Source organism: Gigantopelta aegis, chromosome 3, assembly GCF_016097555.1.
Source record: "Gigantopelta aegis isolate Gae_Host chromosome 3, Gae_host_genome, whole genome shotgun sequence".
Classification (NCBI taxonomy): domain Eukaryota; kingdom Metazoa; phylum Mollusca; class Gastropoda; order Neomphalida; family Peltospiridae; genus Gigantopelta; species Gigantopelta aegis.
Genome location: NC_054701.1, coordinates 8,665,620 through 8,687,005, shown reverse-complemented (window position 1 = coordinate 8,687,005; position 21,386 = coordinate 8,665,620). Strand labels below are relative to the sequence as shown.

At 38.6% G+C, this 21,386-nt stretch overlaps 1 protein-coding gene across 5 annotated transcripts in view; it reads left to right on the top strand.

Annotated features, from left to right (window-relative positions):
* Window positions 1–21,386, top strand: part of LOC121367478 (beta-1,2-xylosyltransferase-like) — a 31,213-nt gene that overhangs the window by 5,941 nt on the left and 3,886 nt on the right. Inside the window, exons 1-2 of one of the 5 annotated variants that reach the window (XM_041491672.1) lie at window positions 2,834–3,602; window positions 8,899–9,090. The exons of 2 other annotated variants lie outside the window; for them this stretch is intronic. The gene's annotated coding sequence lies outside the window, so the exon portion shown is untranslated. Of the gene's footprint in view, window positions 1–2,833; window positions 3,603–7,648; window positions 7,786–8,898; window positions 9,091–21,386 lie in introns of those variants that run through there. 2 more of the 5 variants (XM_041491673.1, XM_041491670.1) reach the window with 2 other exon arrangements.

Sequence of the window (21,386 nt, the reverse complement as noted above, 5' to 3'; positions counted from 1 at the left end):
AACCAGAGTACGGATGACGTCCCGGGGGATGGTGGCCCACTCGGCCTGCAAGGCTGCTGCCAGCTCGGGCAGGGTCTGGGGCTGTGGTTGTCGCTGTCGGAGGCGTCGGTCCAACTCGTCCCATAGATGCTCAATTGGGTTCAAATCCGGTGATATCGATGGCCAAGGAAGGACATTAATGTTGTTGTTCTGTAGGAAAGCCGTTGTGAGACGTGCTGTGTGAGGCCTGGCGTTGTCATGTTGGAACACTGCGTTGGCGTTGGCCATAACTGGAACGATGTGTGGCCGGAGGATCTGGTCAATGTAGCCCTGTGCATTCAGGTTGCCCTGCACGTGGACCAGGTCAGTTCTGCCAGTGTGTGAGATGGCTGCCCACACCATGACACTACCCCCGCCGAATCTGTCCACTTCCTGCACGCAGTTTGCCGCATAACGTTCACCACGACGCCTATACACGCGACATCTTCCATCATGACGTCGGAGCAGAAATCGGACTCGTCACTGAACCACACCTGTCTCCATCGCAGTTGAGGCCATTGTCGATGAATCTGGCACCACTGCAGTCGGAGTCGACGGTGTTGTGGTGTTAAGATGACACCTCGAACTGGACGTCTGGCACGAATTCCTACCTCACGTAGGCGGTTCCGTACGGTCTGGTCGGATATCCTGCGCAAACCTGGTATTGTCCCACAGTCTGGAGATGGTGCTTGGGGACACATGGAATGCCCTGGCAACGGCCGTTCTGGATTCGCCTGCGTCTAGTCGGCCGATGGCATTGTTTCTCTGCGGTTCACTGAGACGTGGCATGTCCTGGATTGTCAACTGTCGGCCAGATACAGAGGCCAGGCAAGCGAACACCCTGCACTTTTATACTGTCGGTGTTCATGTTGCACGTGCAGACAACGCACGTGCAGTGGTGACATGGTTTGCACGTGGCTGCGTTTTTGCGAATATTCACATTTTGGAACTTTATTGTACAGTAGCTGCGTTTTATCGAATGTAACCGTGGGAATGTGTTTGGGACATGCAATGACCTTATATTCACAAAGCATGAACCGGTAGGAAACATAAAATCGGAGTTATAACCCATTTGTACCCTTTTGCGTTTCTTTTTTTGAAGAGTATATATAATATATATATATATATATATGTTAACTACATCTGTGCAGTATATATATTTTTATAATATTAATAATTGCAGGTAGTCGATCGTTCCGGTCTCTCTGTTCCGATTTCTTTACGTATTTTCACCAATGATGCATTTATTTGCATCGTCAATATTCAGTTAAAATTAACTTTGTTGACTTTGTTAACTGTGTTGCCTGTGTTTATCGTTAGTTTCATTATTAACTACTGCACAGATGTAGTTAATAATGCAGCTAGCGGTACAGAAAATCGCACGTAGTCAAATTTCCGTTCGTACACAGTGATATATACACAAACACATGCATATTAATTGCAAATATCAAAAGTTTATTAAGATGCCGTTTTAGCTTGTCAATCGTCAATGGGCCCCTTTTTCTTGGTCTCCCCAAGACGTGTTCGTAAGTATTTCTGTTGAGCACAAAAAATATTGTACAATTTCTTTTCTGTAAAAGAAGGAGATTGCACACAATCAATAATAGTAATAGAAAACTTTATTAATGTCAAAACATAAACGAACAAGTCGACAAATTCTCCACAATTCAGTAGGCCTCAGACCACAATTAATTTCGCTATATGTTTCTATATAGCCTTAGTGGCTATAACATTTTTATTAATATCAGCAGGCCCGTGGACTTTTGTATGTACCTTTGCCTGCCTGGGAGACACATACCCTGAAAAGGACAACCTCTGTTGTCCAGCTCTTTCTCCCAGCATATTGGTTTAAACAAACACACCCTCTAAACCAGGCCAGAGTACTCCCATTTTATACAAAAAGCACTACTTTTGCATGGGCCGGAATTAGCACAAACAAGTCTTCAATGTCAACAAGTTACACATGTTTACAAACTACATGATCTCCCCTGACACTTCAGTCAAACAGTTGTCACTTCATATCTGTCTGCCATGAAATAATCACAGTCAAAAAAGAGACTACTTGCGCGGTCAAATTTCCGGATTTTGGACAACCAAAACAAAAATAGCCTAATGAGTGTACCGAACGCATACTAGACGAGCGCTTTACCACTGGGCTACGTCCCGCCGCTAATCATTGTTTAACAACACCACTAGAGCCCACTGATCAATTACCCATTGTTTAACGACACCACTAGAGCACATTGATCAATTATCCATTGTTTAACGACACCACTAGAACACCATGATAAATTATTCAGTTTAACCACACCACTAAAGCACATTGACCAATTATTAATTATTGGTTAACGACACCACTAGAGCACATTGATTATTTAATCGTTGTTTAACCTCACCACTGACGCACATTGATTAATTAATGACTTTTTAATTAACAGCAAGGGATCTTGTGTGTGCACGTTTTCAGATACAGGACAGAACATACCACAACCTTTGTAATACAAGTCGGGGAGGAGGGGGCACGGGTTGGGGCGGGAAAAGCACAAAGGGTCTACTCGGGGTTTTCGATTCTAACCTACGACCTAAGCACTTGAGGCGAACGTCCAACCAATCCCCGAAAATTAAACCTTGCCTAATCGCAATACATGAGTCAGTGACTTCCGTGTTAGACTTCTCGAGATACTCCGTCAACTATTTCGTGAGTGAATACGGCTGTAGCTCTGGTTTGTAGTACTGTGTGACATGGGGTATTTGTATGGATGCTATGTGGCTGTGTTGGTATACAGTGTTCCTACTGGCGGAAGCTGGTGTAAGAGTGTTTGAACTCTCGGGATATTTGCACAAGTAGCTAGTGAGAATTTCCCTATTAGCTTGGTAGGTAGTGGACTCTTTGTACACGGCGCCTCTACTACGAATCCCGTCACCGGAAGGATGATACAACCATCTCATGATAAATATTCCGCCCATATACGAGATAACATTATGAGTTATAAATCTGCAGACATTGTGATTTCACAAAGATGTTTTTAAAAGTGTTACGCATGTACTCAGGGCGCAACATAACCGGTCCTACTACATATTACATATCGTGTTCTACCAGTCTAAACTTGTGCTACCTGTTACTTGGACCGAGTCGAACCGGCGCGAGTCCAATCAGACTGGTCAGAAGAAAAACCTGGCTTAATTATGCGCTTCATGATAAATCGAATTACCACATCGGGGACCAGTCAAGTAGTTCGCGAACGTTAGCGTTGGTCGCTATCGCTGAACACGGTACGTGTTGCTGTTAGGAATCCAGACTTCTGTGTGTAGTGGTTAAGACACCAGTCTGGGTTCGAATGGGGAAGTGTGACACCATGCACCCACTTCACTCACACTTAAGACTATTGAACAACCATAAATTATCTTCTGTTCTGGATAAGCCATATGCAGTTGTCTCCGTGGTTCAGGTGTGTGCCCAGGACACCGTGTTTAAACTCTAACTTGGTAAAAGAAAATATAATAAAAACAATAACAGCGACAACACCTCTAGCAGACAGTGATAGTTTCCTATCGGATATTTACTCAACGGGATTTTCGACACGGTATTGTATGGTTTTTAATGTACATCTTTGAATGGGACTGCCGTTCAAATCGTAATTTTAAAGTTTGTTTAAAGTTTGTTTTGTTTAACGACACCACAGGAGTACATTAATTAATTAATTATCGGCTATTGGTAATTTGGTAATTCTGACATATAGTCATCAGAGGAAACCCGCTAAAGTTTTCCTAATGCAGCAAGGGCTCTTTTATAATCACTTTCCCACAGACAGGAAATCATATACCACGGGCTTTGTCCCGTTATGGCGCACTGGTTGGAACGAGAAAAATCCCAATCAGGATGGATCCACTGAGGTTGTTCGATCCTGCGACGCAAGCACCTCAAGTGAGCGCTCAACCGACTGAACGAAATCCCGCCCAAAATCGTAATGCATGCGAAATAGAAATGAAAATATATTAGCGAGCGTGTGGGCATGAGACCATGTGTACATACAGATACGCATCATGCATGTAATCCATGCATATACGCAAATACACGTACCAGTTACTTTTCGCTGTGTAGGGAAATTAAAAACATCTAATCATTCTGTCATTTCTTTTAGCAGTTTTTCCTTTCTATTGGAGATATTCTTTTTATTGGCCACAGGCACAATGTGGGTTTTCTTCAATAAAACGTGTTTAACTCTAACTCGGTTGGCTACAAAATCGTAGCTTAGGCCTACTGTATGATATTTATGGCTTTCGTTTGATCGCTGATAAAAAAAATCGTAGCTTACTTTGTAGTAACTATGTCTTTCGTTCAATCACTGATACCAAATTGCAGCTTAATGTGCAGTATCTATGGCTTTCTTTCTATCTCTGATACCAAATTGTAGCTTAATGTGCAGTATCTATGGCTTTCTTTCTATCACTGATAACAAATTGTAGCTTAATGTGCCGTATCTATGGTTTTCGTTCGATCACTGATACCAAATTGTAGCTTAATGTGCAGTATATATGGCTTTCTTTCGATCACTGATAACAAATCGTAGCTTACTGTGTAGTGTCTATGACTTTCTATCGATCACTGATATCAAATCGTAGCTTACTGTGTAGTATCTATGACTTTCTATCGATCACTGATATCAAATCGTAGCTTACTGTGTAGTATATATTGCTTTCGTTCGACCACTGATAACAAATCGTAGCTTACTGTGTAGTATCTATGGCTTTCGTTCGATAACTGATAACAAATCGTAGCTTAATGTGTAGTATCTATGGCTTTCGTTCGATCACTGATATCAAATTGCCATTGGGTATTTGTTGTTTTAATGTTGATGATTTATTTTCCTATATATATAATTTTCTGGGCATAAATATGCCATTGGCTACTGTTTTGAAAACGTTTTAAGAAATTAAATTTGACAAGTCAACCTTATCTATAAGTTCCAGGTCAGAGTTTAGAATCTTATTCCATTCCTCGGGACTTTCAGCCGTAATGTAAAGGAAGATATGTTCAGCAAAACATCGCGAATTAAATTTATCCTGTGTACATATCGTTAAGATATAATTAACATTATGTATATATAAAATAAAATAACAGGGGCCTGAAACAGGGTCAGGTAGTACGCCTGTGGGGACAGGTTTGTCGAATTATAACTGACCTTGAAGAACTACACGCAATGTACGGTGTTAAATAGTGTTCAAACTAGTTCAGTGAATAATTATCCGTTAGTCGTACTGACCTTAATTATGAAGTAGACCTTTATACCACACTCTGTCGCTTGCCTTGTTTATGCCACATAATGTCGCCCTAGAAAACGGTTTTACTGTGTCGGCTTGACATATAAAGTTATGAAAATCAATTGCAATCGCATGGAATAAACCCGGACTGTAAAGGATTACATTGTGTAATAGGTTATCGTAATATTTTTTTTTTATTGAATACGTTTAAAACTAATTTTTCATATTACTTATAGCAGAGGGCCTACTAAATTTACAAACGTGTGTAATGCTTTAGTTTATGTAATAAAATATTTTTTCAATCAATATTTGCTATACGTCTATATAGTAATAATATACTCTTCAAAAGAAGAAACGCAAAACCACATTGTCGTAACATTTGGAGAATTGATTTAATTATTGAATGGTGAGTCCGATAATTACCAAATGTTGCAGGATTGTTCACAATTCACTCTAGTCCATTGTGAGTAAGTGATAGGACACACCACCAAGGTCAAGGTCATCTGGAGTCAATACCGGGTGTGGCCTCCGCGTGTGTTGACAACTGCCTGGCACCGCCTGCCCATTGAAGCAACCAGAGTACGGATGACGTCCCGGGGGATGGTGGCCCACTCGGCCTGCAATGCTGCTGCCAGCTCGGGCAGGGTCTGGGGCTGTGGTTGTCGCTGTCGGAGGCGTCGGTCCAACTCGTCCCATAGATGCTCAATTGGGTTCAAATCCGGTGATATCGATGGCCAAGGAAGGACATTAATGTTGTTGTTCTGTAGGAAAGCCGTTGTGAGACGTGCTGTGTGAGGCCTGGCGTTGTCATGTTGGAACACTGCGTTGGCGTTGGCCATAACTGGAACGATGTGTGGCCGGAGGATCTGGTCAGTGTAGCCCTGTGCATTCAGGTTGCCCTGCACGTGGACCAGGTCAGTGCTGCCAGTGTGTGAGATGGCTGCCCACACCATGACACTACCCCCGCCGAATCTGTCCACTTCCTGCACGCAGTTTGCCGCATAACGTTCACCACGACGCCTATACACGCGACATCTTCCATCATGACGTCGGAGCAGAAATCGGGACTCGTCACTGAACCACACCTGTCTCCATCGCAGTTGAGGCCATTGTCGATGAATCTGGCACCACTGCAGTCGGAGTCGACGGTGTTGTGGTGTTAAGATGACACCTCGAACTGGACGTCTGGCACGAATTCCTACCTCACGTAGGCGGTTCCGTACGGTCTGGTCGGATATCCTGCGCAAACCTGGTATTGCTGCGGCTGTGGAGGTGGCAGTAGTCAATCGTTCCCGAAGGTGGCGTACCCGGATGTAGCGGTCCTGCCCGGGGGTAGTGACCCGTGGTCGACCGGATCTAGGGAGGTCACGTGTTGATCCATGTTGCTGGTAACGGTCCCACAGTCTGGAGATGGTGCTTGGGGACACATGGAATGCCCTGGCAACGGCCGTTCTGGATTCGCCTGCGTCTAGTCGGCCGATGGCATTGTTTCTCTGCGGTTCACTGAGACGTGGCATGTCCTGGATTGTCAACTGTCGGCCAGATACAGAGGCCAGGCAAGCGAACACCCTGCACTTTTATACTGTCGGTGTTCATGTTGCACGTGCAGACAACGCACGTGCAGTGGTGACATGGTTTGCACGTGGCTGCGTTTTTGCGAATATTCACATTTTGGAACTTTATTGTACAGTAGCTGCGTTTTATCGAATGTAACTGTGGGAATGTGTTTGGGACATGCAATGACCTTATATTCACAAAGCACGAACCGGTAGGAAACATAAAATCGGAGTTATAACCCATTTGTACCCTTTTGCGTTTCTTTTTTTGAAGAGTATATTTATGTCGAAGATGCTGCCTTTTTATGTATTGATGTATAGCCGATATTTCCCCCCAGGGGGTTGGGAAATAGGATGTTGATAAAAACGACAAACAGACATAGTTAGACATACAGACACATACGCACACACGCGCGCGCGCTCACATACACACACGCACACGCATACATACGTTCACACACACATACTCAAAGAGAGAGAGAGAGAGAGAGAGAGAGAGAGAGAGAGAGAGAGAGAGAGAGAGAGAGAGAGAGAGAGAGAGAGAGAGAGAGAGAGAGAAGCAGACAGACAGACAGTCAGACTTACAGACGGACAAACTCGTAACCTATATCATACAGAATAAAAACAACTGACAGCGAGCTGTGTTATGAAATAAGTATTCTGTTGAGTTTTGTTGTTGTTTTTTTCCATTTGCTACACGGTAGTAATTGTGTTTGGGACATTGTGCGTTTTTATTTCTGACGAGTATATTGTGTGACACGTGCGACAATCACTACAGATCTGTGGAATGTGATGTGTAAAAACGAGGCCAGATGTTTGTTAAAATAATCTATACTGCAGACGATCTACATTTTACATAAACATGTGTTTTTATATTATATAGTATAGCTTATTAGCTTCACGCCTTGCATAATATTATGGAGGATGGACACGTAAATATCTCGCGAACGTACGTATAAACATTTGAAAAGTATTTTCCAATATTACAGAGTTCTTATCTGATATTAATAGACAATAATTGCACACGCTTAAATACAGACGGTTTGCACCAGTAGTATTATTTATATATATACATGTATATATATACTGAGCGCAAATGCATGAATTATCTTCTATAGTTATTCCTATTACACATTTGACATTGCGATCTTTCAATACCATAATAACTAACTAGTCCAACTAGCAACTGGTGAGAAGAAACACGAAATTGTGTGATACGAGTAGTATAACAATGTGGCAAGGCTATTCAAAGATAGTACTAGAAGCAAAACGTATCTATTAAATGCTTATATACGTTTCTTTTAGTGGAGGTGACTGGTATATTGTCTCTGTTGTTAATAAATTCAGCCGTTAAATGTATTAGCACACTTCTTTAAAAAGAATACTGTTCACATGCTGATTATATCAAATATCTCCAAACCCCAGTGATATCTGCGGCTTTTTAACACGAGAAAGCCAGTTATTAGAACTAGTCTGACATTCTAGCATTCTAGAAGATTTCACATTACAGTTCTTGGTTTTTAAACGTTTAAACCAGTACTAGACTATTCGTATTTTGTCGCACAATATATAAAGGAAGTCTTCTACATTTTTGCATTTAATGACAATGTGAGGCGGGATTTAGTTCAGTCGGTTGAGCGCTCGCCCGAGGTGCTTGCGTCGCTTGCGTCGCAGGATCAATCCAACTCGGTGGATCCATTCAATTGATTGGGGTTTTTCTCGTTGCATTCAGTGAATCACAACTGGTCACAAAGGTCGTGGTATGTGCGTTCCTGTATGTGGGAAAGTGCATATAAAAGATCCCTTGCTGTTAATGGAAAAATGTAGGGGGTTGATGACTACGAATCATAATTACCAAAAACTTGACATCCAATAGCCGATGATTAATTAATCAATGTGCTCTAGTGGTGTAGTTAACCAAACCAAACTTTAACTTTTAACTTTAAAAACAATGTATACACGGAAATATATGTACCAGAACTTTTCACTGTGCAGTACAAATTCGAGACATTCTACTCATTCTGTCAATTGTTTTTAGCCGGTTTTTTCTTTTCTGTTGTAGATGAGTAAAACCGGAATCTTCGTTTTATTGGCCCCAGGCACATTGTGTGATTTCTTCAATGAAACGTGAATATCAGTGGCCGTTTAGATCACAGATACCAAATCGCTGCGTTTATTACAGTGTATATGTAATATGTTTGGCTTTCTTTCGACCTCATCAAGGAATGTAAGGATGTCATCTCTCTCGTTTTAGGTTTGTTTTTCTTTGTTTATTTGGGCTTTCTGTTTTTCTAAAAACAAATTATAGTTGTGTAATATTTAATCGGTATTGATATATTGTTACATCGATTGATTCTAGTAGATAAACATGAATATTAATAACAGTTGAACCTACACATGTACTGTTGATGGTTCTACGTTAGCAATGGAGTATTTGTTTGTTTGGCTATAACTGTGACGCAACATGGTGGATAACTACCGAGGCGAAGGACAAATACTCAGTTTGTACATCATATATACATACTTCGTGTCTCCTCTACCTTATGGTTAATGCTAGGAATCCTCTTTAATTGTATAATGATTGACAATATGTATGTCCTCCCATAAGCAGTACGAGACGGGGGCAGGGGGAACACACCCACCTCCCTAGAGCTGGAGCAAATTCTCAAATCCGGGCAAACCAAACAAGAGATATTCGGGCATAATGAGCCTGCCTGAAACCTTTTCACCATCATTCTACCTATGCTATTAGTTGTAATCCATTCAAAAATGCGTAGTGATTCGTTTGCAACTCTCTATAGCCGTTTGGTCGTAATCCGAATATGAATAAATGTTGTTATTCGGATTCGAGCATTTTCTTATAATTCGGTGGGATCAGCCCCTCCCCCCTTACAAAAATCGGAGCCCGTACGCCTATATACAGTGTTCCGAACAGCACTACCGATGGTAAAGCACCAAGCTGAATGTATGTCTAACTGCTGTAATAAATACAAATTGTAGGTATGTCGTTAAGATATATATTAATAAAGCACCAAGCTGAATAAATGGTTAACTGCTGTAATAAATACAAATTGTAGGTATGTCGTTAAGATATATATTAATAAATAACAGAGGGCCTAGAACCGGTCCTTGTAGAACGCCTGCGGAAACAAGTTTCTCCAACGAGCACTGACCTTGAGAAGCTACACGCAGTGTTAAAGGAGAGGACAGTTAAGGCATTTGGCCTGGTATGCATATTCAACGATATATAATGCACATTATTGCTTAATATCAACACGTATAATCGTATAGTTAATTAATAAAACGGTTAAATGTGAAGACTATTATATGTAACGGGCGCAGCCATTTTGTACTATCTCAGTGAGTACGCCCTCTGGCGAGCTGGTGGTTACGTAATACTTAACGCGTCACGTCAGGAATGAGCCTTAGAACTAGAGAAACACAATCTACCTGGTTTTTGCGGGATGATAAATAGTCATACATTGCAATGTTCTGTAATAATACACATCCCAGTAAGCCAACAGTAAGTATATCCAGCACTATATATATTATTTTCCAATACAAAATAAAATACCATTGTCAAAGTAGCTACACAACAAGTCGAAACAATTAACAATGTTTTGCCCATGCATTAACCTACGTACTGAAATGATACACGGAGTGTTTTCTTAGTTAATTGGTCTATGCTGATAGTTGCTTCTACCTTTGATTCCTGATTGGCAGGTGTGTATTTGATTGGTAACCAGACGAGCCAATTAATTGACGCTGTCTAGACACAAAAATACATACCAGTATTGTGGAATATTACCTGTCGCCCCTAAAATTGTAATGGACATGGTTTATTACTGTAAATAGTTCTGTAAAACTATTGATTAAGTAGATTTTTCCATCTAAAAACACAGAACTGACCAATTACGTAGTCCCAAAGAAAAGAAAATTACCACTTGGGTATTGTGGGTTGTCGTTTTTGCTCCAACGTAGCATATCAATAGGCGTAATAGTGTAAATTTTTCCTTTGGATTATTAAACAGAGAAAAACACTATAACCCCATTTTTTTCCCCGTTAATGCAACTTGAAATATATTTAGTTAAACAGTTTATTATATTATTACGTCATTTATGCTGTTTTACAAGTCAGGTTGATCAAAGAGAAGCGCCTTGTCGAAAATTACTGCTTTTGTTTACACTGTACATACAGGAGATGGTCAGGAGCTGACGTCACTTCGCCCCAAGCTATCCCACCGGACGTCACAAAAACGAAACAAAATGGCTGCCCCCAGTTAGCAGGAATAATCATGGTTTTTTATTAACTCTAAAATTATGCGTTTTTCATTTGCTAAAGTGTCAGTATGTGTTGGTGGTCCGGGTATGCATCTTTCCAACACATACGGCTCTTGTTGGAGTTGACCCTACCTTTAAACTAGTTCAACACACGATTCGTTACTCCTACTGACCGAAGTAGACTTTGAGATCACACACACACTGTCGCACGCCTTGTTTACGTTACAGAATATCGCTCTAGCCTAGGTAAGGTCTTTACTGTCCTGAAGATCTTTACAGGCTTGATATATGAAATTATAAAATTCAATTACTAGTAGTTGTATATCGTAGACTCGCATCAAATGAAACACAACAGACACAGAGTTATTAGCCTATATATTAAAGTACCAACTTATTATGAAGCCAGATGAGTTTATTGCATGTATTTTAATGCTGAAGTTGCAACTGTATTATATTGCTTTTAGCCTGAACAATTCGAAAAGACCATCCAATGTTCTAAAATTGTAGAATGTCATACCTCTTTCTTACAGTTTATTATATATATATATATATATATATATATATATATATATATATATATATATATATATGTGTGTGTGTGTGTGTGTGTGTGTGTGTGTGTGTGTGTGTGTGTATGTAAATTAATTAATTACATGTTTGTTTTTTCTAAATACCTTCAATATTTAATAATAATAATAATGTATTTGCCGTAAACACGCAGTTCATAGGCATACACATTATTCATAACATAAATATATATATCACATAATTATACATACAAATAATACACTCTCCATAGTTTATCACAATTATACATACAGATAATACATCAACCATAATGCACCATATAGTTCTATATTCATCCCATAATAGTACATTGTGGAGAGTGATACGTAGATCTATTATAAATATAAATGATCTTTTCTCTGAGTTGTTGCTGCTAATAGTTATTTACACAGTGTTGTTAACCGCTTTATGTTACATTAATTGTATTAATTTAAATGAAGATGGTCGGGTATGATAATATGATTTTATATATCTGCCTCTCAGAGTACTATAAAATGGACAAACTGCCAAATCTTCAACTGCCTGCATGTTGCACAAATTACAGAGTCTTTTTGATCTTTCAGTATTATTATATCTGCCTGTTTCTATAACAAGGCTGTGTACAGATAGTCTTTTATATAATATGTGTTTATCGAAGCAATAGATTTTTGTAAATAATACTGAAAACATAAATTATCAACAAGATATTTGTATATAAAACATTTTGAGGGTGTGTCAAGGATAGAATACATGGATTGGGTGAATTGATATTTCATTCTCTGTGTAATTTCAATTAGAAATATAACACTGTTATGAACTTTCTGGTGGTACCAAATATTAGCATATCCAAGGTTACAGAGCAAATCACGTACCTGACTCGCCCAATTCACCGTGCTTGGTTTTCTTAAACAATTATCATTTAATGTATCATAGCACTGATGTAAAATACAGTTATCCGTTTCCAACAATTTCAACCAATATTTAATAATACTTATATTTCCGTATAATGGTAATCTTCCTAATTCACAGTATATCGTCATGTTAGTCGTACTCCTTTTCACACCTAATATTCTTTTACACCTTACATATGTACAGTTTCCACGTCATTAGCTTTGTTGAATCCACACACTTCACAACCGTAACTTAAAATTGTGTTAGACAATGATAATAATATATCTGTATTTAAGGAATAATTAGTCGTTTCATTCCATAAAGCAGCTATGGGTTTTTACCTTGATTCGCTATTACCTTTTGAGCAACATTGAATTTACTGTTATAATAATAACAAACTCCCTAAACAGCTAAAACAGTCAACTTCTAAATTACCATGTTTCGTTTTGTTTTAAATTAACCCCTTTTGTAAATACAACTATTTTCATCTTGTTAATATTAATATTCAAATTCCACAGTACTCATACAGATTATTTAACATAGTCTGTAAATCAGAAGCATTTTCTGAAAAAACTACGATGTCATCAGCATACATTAATAAACAAAGATTGATCAAGTCCAGTTCGTATGTTTGGTCGACAGTACTGAATAATTCCAATATAATACTTAATAGAGATAGTGCTCTGTAGTTGTTTAATATGTCGAATATGCTCTTTTTATGGATTGAGTATCCTTGACTGTTTTTTCCAAAAGGGTTGGGAAGTAAAAGTTTGTTTTGTTAAACGATCCCACCAGAGCACATTGATTTATTAATCATCAAACATTTGGTAATTTTGACATACAGTCTCAGAGAGGAAACCCACTACATTTTTTCATTAGTGTATAGCAAGGGTTCTTTTATATCCATCATCCCACAGACAGGATAGTACATACCACGGCATTTGATATACCAGCCGTGGGTGAACTAGCTGGATCGAGAAATAGTCCAATGGGCCCACCGACGGGGATCGATCCTACACAGACCGCGCATCAAAAGAGCGCCTTCCCGGTGAACTACGTCCCGCCTGGTTGGGAAGGGAACTGTTAATAGAGACAGTCAGACAGTCAGACAGGCAACAAGACACACACAAACTCGTAACCTACATGTATATCGTACACAATAAATAAGCGTGCTGCTTTTATGAAATAAGTACTATGTTTTCGCTGTGACGCGATGGTAATTGTGTCTGGGACATTCTACGCTATTAGGAGCTGGTTTTATGAAATAAGTACTATGTTTTCGCTGTGACGCGATGGTAATTGTGTCTGGGACATTCTACGCTATTAGGAGCTGGTTTTATGAAATAAGTACTATGTTTTCTCTGTTACGCGATGGTAATTGTGTCTGGGACATTCTGCGCTATTAGGAGCTGGTTTTATGAAATAAGTACTATGTTTTCTCTGTTACGCGATGGTAGTTGTGTCTGCGACATTATGCGCTATTAGGAGCTGCTTTTATGAAATAAGTACTATGTTTTCTCTGTGACGCGATGGTAATTGTGTCTGGGACATTCTGCGCTATTAGGAGCTGGTTTTATGAAATAAGTACTATGTTTTCTCTGTTACGCGATGGTAATTGTGTCTGGGACATTCTGCGCTATTAGGAGCTGGTTTTATGAAATAAGTACTATGTTTTCTCTGTTACGCGATGGTAGTTGTGTCTGCGACATTATGCGCTATTAGGAGCTGCTTTTATGAAATAAGTACTATGTTTTCTCTGTGACGCGATGGTAATTGTGTCTGGGACATTCTGCGCTATTAGGAGCTGGTTTTATGAAATAAGTACTGTTTTCTCTGTTACGCGATGGTAATTGTGTCTGGGACATTCTGCGCTATTAGGAGCTGGTTTTAGCTTGCGTCGAAGGATCGAACCACCTCTGTGGACCCATTCAAATAATTGGATTTGTTCTTGTTCCAACCAGAGCACCAAAACTTTACAAATGCCGTGGTATGTGCTTTCCTGTCTGTGGGGAAAATGTAGCGGGTTTCCCCTGATGGCTACGAGTCAGAATGAATGAATGAATGAATGAATGTTTAACAACACCTCGGCACAAAAAATACATCGGCTATTGGGTGTCAAACTATGGTAATGCAAACAAATAAGGTGATGATCAACATCAATACAAAAATTCAAGATTCAAATAAAAACAGTGTAAAGAACTGTGCAAAAATACAAATATCACAGATAGATACTGTCTTTTACTCAAAATTTCAATTTGTGCTGTATTGGCCATTCTCAAAGAGACTGTTACACCCCTGCACCACGGTGAGGTTACAGCGCGCGCAGGGGACGAGTATAACCCTATGTTTGACATCCAATACTCGATGATTAATGAATCAATGTGCGTTAATGGTGTCGTTAATGGTGTCGTTAAACAAAACAAACGGTTTCTGCGCTATTATTGCTGATGAGTATATTATGACGGTCACTGGAGATGAGCGACATTAGATATGTAACTACGACGCCAGTTGTTTGTTTAATGAGCATTTATATAATGTTGCAGAGAACCTACTTTGAACAAGTATTGCATTATGTTGCAGACGACCTACTTTGAAAAAGTGGTATATATTACGGAGAACGTAATCGCTGGGTGAGTGCAAGAATGTTGTATATACAAAATTCCCATTTTGAGAAAACGAGCATTAAAAAATAATAAAATAATTGCGGAAGCCATGACTTTTTGTATTCTTCTTTTGATAGTTTCCTCCAAAATCTGAAGCAGCATACACTGATATAACACTTACAACACTTTCGCTCCGAGTCAACTACAATACATTTACAACAGTTTAGTTGACTTCAAATTAAGCAACCAGACCTGTTATATGAACATACAACATTTTTGCTCTGGAACATATAGGGTCCATTACATTGTGAAAATTAAGACCTTATTTATCAACATTTTGTAGATACTACATTTTTGCACTGACCCAGCGATATTATTTTTTAATGCTCGTTTTCTCAAAATGGGAATTTTGTATATACAACATTCTTGCACTCACCCAGCGGTATGTGTAATGCTTTTGTAAAATATGTGGAATAATTTATATAGTATTTGTTTTTCTACGAATCTATAATAATTGTACAAGTCTAAACACAGATGGTTTACTCCTGTAATATTCCATAATATATATTGAACGTAAAGTGCATGTACAATATAATATTTCTGTATTAAAGTAATATTCATCCTTTATATTATTCGTAATACATTTTCGACCTTTTCGTACGGTGTTTCAATAATATAATATCCACCTTGTTCAACAAGTAACTGGAAGCAGTCGGAAGACTTTACTAAACTTACGATAATTTTACTCCTCGCGTAGGACAGGCGTGAATTTCCAGATTTATGACAAAATTTTGTTCTACCACAGACCGGTCGTAGCATGGACGTAACATTAGTTTGTATGATTTAAAAGGCGACCGATGGTATATTTCTAACCCTAATCAGATAAGGTAATAGGATTTAACGTTCAGAAAACGTTGTTGTAGCTGACGCCTGTCATGGGTGCATGTGTCAGCACTCGCCGGCTCCTCCGTCTAGAGCACGAAAGGGTGGGGTGGGTAGTAGAAGGGATCGCCCGCGCTGGCATGTGCAAGGGAGCACAATCAGCCCAACCGGGATCGGAAGCTGGTGACGATGGTGGTTTTGGTTATATTGAATTTGCAAATATCCCGTGGGATTATAGTCAAAGAGGAACTGTTATGTAATTTACAAATATCCCGTGGGATTATAGTCAAAGAGGAACTGTTATGTAATTTGCAAATATCCCGTGGGATTATAGTCAAAGAGGAACTGTTATGTAATTTACAAATATCCCGTGGGATTATAGTCAAAGAGGCCCATAAACGCTACACTATTGTACCAGAATTATTTTAGTACTTTTTTTTGTCTTGTCTTGTTAAAAATATTACTATGAAAATGAACGATCACATATGACCCATCTCATGATCAGTTTCGGAATCGTTTTCTTGAGTGGCACAGTACTGCAGATGCATACATGTTCATTGTCATGCATAGCTAAGATGCCTACATGGATTTTATTTTTCTCGGGTAGATTGTGCACACACGTGGATCTTATTTCGCTTTTATTTTTTATAACAATGTGACAGTTGTGAACTGGAATGACTGTCAATTAAGGTGTAAAATTTTCGTTTTATTTGCATTTTCCTGTGTTTTCTTTTTCGGTTTAAATAAAAAAATAACCGAACAAAAATAATTACATTTATACTGTTTACTATAATTTTTAAAATGCGGGAAAGGTGTTTTCAGACTGGTTTTAACATTCTTAATTAACAGCCTATCAATAAGGATGACCTATTTCGCGTTTATAAACACGAAAACAGGTGAATGATTTACTTTGAAATTATTATATAATTATTGATAATTCTAAAAAAAAAAATTAATTGCACCCTTAACAATAAATATGTTGATACTTGATTAACCATTGAAAAAGGAATTGAACTTTAATTCGTTAAAAACTCCGACAACATGACAACTTGTTAAGCATACTCAAGCAAAATACCAAGTGCGCTGAATCACCGGACGCGCCGATACACCGGACACGGTTGTAGTTATGGGGGTTTTAATGTAAATATATATATATATATATATATATATATATATATATATATATATATATATATATATATATATTAGGGGTATAGTTTCTTTTAGTGTTCAGTATAAAAATTATATCCTTTGATATCCACTTGCCTGGAGAAAACACTTTGGTGGAATGGAAAAGATATCAGATTTTGAATAGGAGTATCACTGCACATTTGGGTCAGAAAAAAACACCGAATAAATATTAACAGAGATAAGATCCAAATGGATGATATACATCCTGAACTAGATGTTAAAGAATATAATTATACGGTCAAGGTATTTACACATTAAAACAGTTAATCCAGTACTTTTGATATGCTGAGTATGCCAAACATTCCATAGACCTAGTGAGTAAGTAAATGGTTTAACATGACAATGACAATCAGAACTACGCGTGTATTTTGACATTCTAGCAGACCGATGGTGTATATAAAAGATCCCGAGCTGCTAATCGAAAAGAGTAGCCCATGAAGTGGCGACAGCATGTTTCCTCTCTCAATATATATGGTGGAATTACAATGCTTTTTAACCAGCTGGTTGGGAAATTCCCACTATCAATTATAACATTAAACAAACGAGACAACGTAGAAACAAAAACATCTTTAAACACCTTTAAACGAAAGGAAATATTTATTCAGTCAATTATCTTTTCTGGAGGTATATGTAGTCAAATATGCTCAAGTGACAATTGTTAACTGTAGATTATGGATTTTACTATACCTGTAAACTTTATAACAGCCACATGTCCAATAGCGTAACTAGTGTTTCCAATGGGGGAGGTAGGGATATTCTTAAAAGAGACGTTTTGAACTCTGAGGTCCACTGGTCAGTGAAACGCTATACTGACTTCCATTGAAAACGCACAACCCAATAATTAGTTGTTATATCTATCGCGTGAGTGTTATTACTTTTAAGCCACCCGGATATTGTTAAAATTACAGACAAAAGTTGCCAGTTTATTTAATTACGTCGTCAAAGATGTTTTTATACATACAGACATATATATATATATATATATATATATATATTATGGTTTTTAGTTTTACATCTTGTAAATACAACACTTTTTAAATATTTCTGATAGTCTTGTAATAGTTTTGAAGTTTTGAAGGAGTGGCTTGTGTACTTGTATTGCTGTGTTATTGTATTATTACTGTTGAACTCTTGTTTTTAGTTTAATCTGTACATAAGGTGAGACGTAACGAATTTGTCTGTCTGTCTGTCTCAGTGAGGTTTGTTATAAAACACACAACAACCCTATCCCTTCTGTGCAATTTTGGGGTTATTTTATTGCCTACTAGAATTAACCCAGTTGCACAAAATCAGTTAAATGTGTTGGTGGGGTTTTTTAATTCTCATATCCTTTTTACAACTATAAGTCCGACTGATGCGTTTTAAACGGAGTTCAGTATATTTCACTCAATAATGTACAGCATGGCGGTATTTTCGCAAGATACAGAAAACCTGTGTTTAAATTATTGTTTTAAACAATTAATAAACTGTACATTTCAAAAAGTTTCTTAAACACCCGTGTGTTAACAATTTCAAGACTAGGTCAAGACTAGGTCACCAATGCCATACAATCTGATTAAAATTAGCTCTACTGGTCTACCAGTAGATCTAACAGCATTGCGTGGACTCCCATGTCCAGGTACCATTTCATTTATAATAACAATTTAAATATCGACCAATTACACTTCGTCTTTTATAGCGTTATTCGGGAGCATACAAATTTTAAAAATATCGGGCGAGACTGTTTATGCAATAGGCGAACTTGTTGGTCTATTTCAACGTTAAAAAACAGGGGGAAGGTGGGGGGGGTGCAGTAATAAACTCTGGATTGTTTTCTAGTGTAATCAAATTTTATAGCTATATCATCACGGGGTTTTTTTAATATTGAAATTAGTTTCCGGCATACTTCGTAATTCACCCGAATCATTTCGTATACCCTCGGCATAATCCCGAATGTTTTCAAATTCTTTTCAAATCACTGGCATGATTTTGCAAGTAAGGTTTTGATTCGTTTAATGAAATGTCAACTGGGCATGAGCTCCAACGGGGTGCTGTTAGATCCGCAGGTAATAGTAATTAAACAGTGGAGCTAATTTTAATTAGATTGCAATGCCATATATCCAATGAAAAACAACACGATAGAAAACGATTGCAATGTGACGTATAGTTAACCTGATAATCATGTGTCTGTGACGGGTTGTAAATATCCTTTAGTCGATTGTTTTTTTTTTTTTAATTGGCTTAAAACCTGGTTTTTGAGGATATGTACGAAATAGAATAATACATTTGTGTCTGTTAGATACCATTTATCTCACAACGAGTTGTGTATTATTCGCCATGTGATCGGTGGGGGTGGGGGGGGGGGGACCTGTGATCTCGATGGTGAAGCCCGCACCTCCTCTTCCCATGTCTACCTTTAGACCCGCCCCTTCTGTTGATATTAAAGGTCAAAGTTCAATTGCTTGCCCATTAAAACAAATTGGAGTAATTGAGCGATGCGCTAATGTTGTTAGCTTGGTTTAGTGACAGTCAGTGACGAACATTGAGAATTGGGGTGATTTAAACGAGTTAAACTAAAAAAAAAATATTCATAGGTATCGGAAACGCGTTTGCGACAGGTGTCACTGGCGTTTCCGAAGCTGGATAGTTGTTAGTTGTTAGTGGGAAGTGAGAGAGAAGAGGGTGTAGTGGTCTTACACCTACCGATAGAGTCGTTAAAACTCTCTTTGGGTGGAACCCTGTACCTACCGGCCTTATGTCCAATGGCTTAACCACGACACCACCGAGGCCGGTCAGTACTCTCAGAATGCCTGTTTCTATTTATTGGTTTCAGCGCCACTTCAGTTTAAACCAGGTCTGAAATATATTGCTTTCTAGCGGATTAATGTAAGTTTGGGACATTTCCGCAGTATATTACACACTTTCCTTCCATTTTTCGACTGCACCGGAGATGGCGACTATCATTCCGCGGGCCATTTATAAATGTGAGTAATATCATACATATCAACCGTCATAGCAAATATAACTCAACCAGCTATACTTGGGCCACGTATAAGAAGGCTATTGGCATATCTATTACATGCCATTATTAGGCACCGATTCTTTCACAAGCTGTAATGCTACAACCATGGCTAAAAATTGAGGACAATAATCTGTTTAGTGTTGCATTTTTATATACATGCGTAGCCAGGAGGGGTCATTAGGGCATTGTCACCCCATCCCTCCCTCCAATCACATCTTTTTACCCCACTCACCTTTCTCTCTCTCTCTCTCTCTCTCTCTCTCTCTCTCTCTCTCTCTCTCTCTCTCTCTCTCTCTCTCTCTCTCTCTCTCTCTCTCTGCGTCTCTCTCTCTCTGCGTCTCTCGTTTCAATACAACTAACCCGTTTCCTTACTTTCTATTATTCTATTAGGTTACGCGCAAATAAGGTCACGATAACCAAACTTGTTTAAGTTTTCAGGACAGCCGACTCTCTCCGTTAAAGGGCGTAACTAACACTAAGCTTCATAAATATGTGTACTCAATGTCGTACGCGTGTGAGAGAGTGCGTTACAAGGATGATCTCTATTTTATTGAGGTAGGGGTATTGTTTACGCAGGGGACATGACCTAGATAACTTTGAAGAGCATTCGACTGGTGTTCTTGGATCGTAGGAGTGGACACCTTCGGTGAACCAATTGTCTTTTGTCCTCATTTTAAACGGTGACTCACGAGTATCAATGGGCGTGTTGTGTTAAAGGAAGGCTCAAGCAAGGGCTTTTGGACTGATATGCATATTCAACGATATATAATGCACATTATTGCTTAATATCAACAAGTATATTATTATATTTAATTAATAAAACGGTTAAATGTGACGGCTATTACATATAACGGGCGCAGCCATTTTGTTCCATTCCAGTGAATACGCCCTCTTGCGAACTGGTGGTTACGTAATACTTAACGCGTAACGTCAGAAATGAGTTTTAGAACTAGAGAAACAAATCTACCTGTTTTTTGCGGGATGATAAAATAGTCATGCATTGCAATGTTCTGTAATAATATACAACCCAGTAAGCCAGCAATAAGTATATATTAGTTTTCAATACAAAATAGACCATAATTGTCAAAGTGGTTATACAACAAGTCGAAATAATGATACTATGTTTTGTCCATGAAATGATACACGGAGTGGGTT